The sequence below is a fragment of the Sinocyclocheilus anshuiensis genome, unplaced genomic scaffold (assembly GCF_001515605.1).
Source record: "Sinocyclocheilus anshuiensis isolate Anshui unplaced genomic scaffold, SAMN03320099.WGS_v1.1 scaffold234, whole genome shotgun sequence".
Classification (NCBI taxonomy): Eukaryota; Metazoa; Chordata; class Actinopteri; order Cypriniformes; family Cyprinidae; genus Sinocyclocheilus; species Sinocyclocheilus anshuiensis.
In genome coordinates, this window is record NW_015544165.1 from 1,669,722 (window position 1) to 1,671,220 (window position 1,499).

At 38.2% G+C, this 1,499-nt stretch overlaps 1 protein-coding gene across 1 annotated transcript in view; it reads left to right on the forward strand.

Moving 5' to 3' along the window:
- Window positions 1-1,499, forward strand: part of LOC107695800 (ankyrin repeat domain-containing protein 33B-like) — an 11,221-nt gene that overhangs the window by 5,901 nt on the left and 3,821 nt on the right. The window lies entirely within an intron of this gene.

Consider the following 1,499-nt stretch of genomic DNA (forward strand, 5'->3'; position numbering starts at 1 on the left):
GGTGAGGTCCGGTTGGGGAGTTACGGAACGATCTCATATCGTGTAATTTTACTAACTGTTTATCTCCTGAACTGCAACTTTCTTTACCACGCTGTTCAGCACCAATCCCGACGTGCAGTCAATTTCACTGGTTAAGGTTAGGGTGAGGTGTGATGTAGGTTTAGGGGTTAGCATTTTTTGTAGCATAGTGTAGGAAATCAACACTTTAATTGACACAACCAATAAAATCTTTAGAATCAGCGGTGGGGCGGAGTTTGCACTGAAGTTGATTGGGAGAAAAAGTGCGCATGCGTGTCATGTGCCTGTCTGTCTGTCAATGGGAGGAAGCCACGCCCTATTTTGGAGCTCCCACCCCGTTTTGGAGTTCCCGCCCCCATTTGGAGATCTCCGGGCTGCAGTTATACCCTTCGAACATCACTGGCCACGAGCTTTGGGCTCTGCTCTCACGGAGAATATTTATTTATATAGCATATTTTATTTTAGATCAACTAGAAACAATGTTTAATTTATAAACTTTTATTTTGAACTGTAAGTCAATAACAATTGGCCGAAGCCAGAGCCAATGGTGAAAGTCTTTGCGCGAAGAGACCCCGCCCCATTTTGGAGGTTCTGCCCACTTTTGGAGTTCACGCCCCATTTTGGAGATCTCCGGTCTGCAGTTATACCTACTTGGGCTGCAGTTATACCCTTCTCTCAATGCCAGGCATAAGCGGCTCCCTGATGCCCGCAATTTATATACAGTGTAATTGCCTAATGATATAACTGCGAGAGATAGTATTGAAATACTCACGATGCCGGCTCAACATCATGATGTCTAACAGCCATCGGCGATTGGTATTGTCTATCGGCCCAACCCTAATCTAAACATACCAAAAACAATCAAGTTTACATATTATATGAAGTAATTATGGAACACCGTAAGTGACGTGCTCAAGAAAACTTCCAGGCATGCATGAAAAATTTGCTCATGAGAACGAGAAAATTGTGCACAGGGGAAAATGTGTTCACATGTTGCCATTTCCAGATTATTTTCTTTCTGAAAATTTAACCTAGTGCATAAATCTCATTGAATTTTGTTAAACGAATGGCTTTTTTATGTTTTTAAATGTAATAATGTAGGCCTAATATCTTTTTTTGATTTTCAAGTAAATTTAAGTTGTTCTAAGGTTGTAAATGGGACAAAAATACATTTTTTGACAAAAATACATTTTTATTTTGACTTATCTTTATCACTTGATCTTTATCATTTTTGCTCCCTAACAAATTATTTTTTTAATTTTTTTTTTTTAAATATCGGGCTTTTTTATTTTTACTTCTTTTTATTTCCCATTATGGCACTGTGTAAAATAAGTCTTGTCATAAAAGAAAAAAATGAGCTCATATGTACACCAGTGCATTTTGTTGTATAATCAAAATGTGGTTTCAGCTTTGCCTTAATCTACAGTGGGTACGGAAAGTATTCAGACCCCCTTAAATTTTTCACTCTTTGTTATATTGCA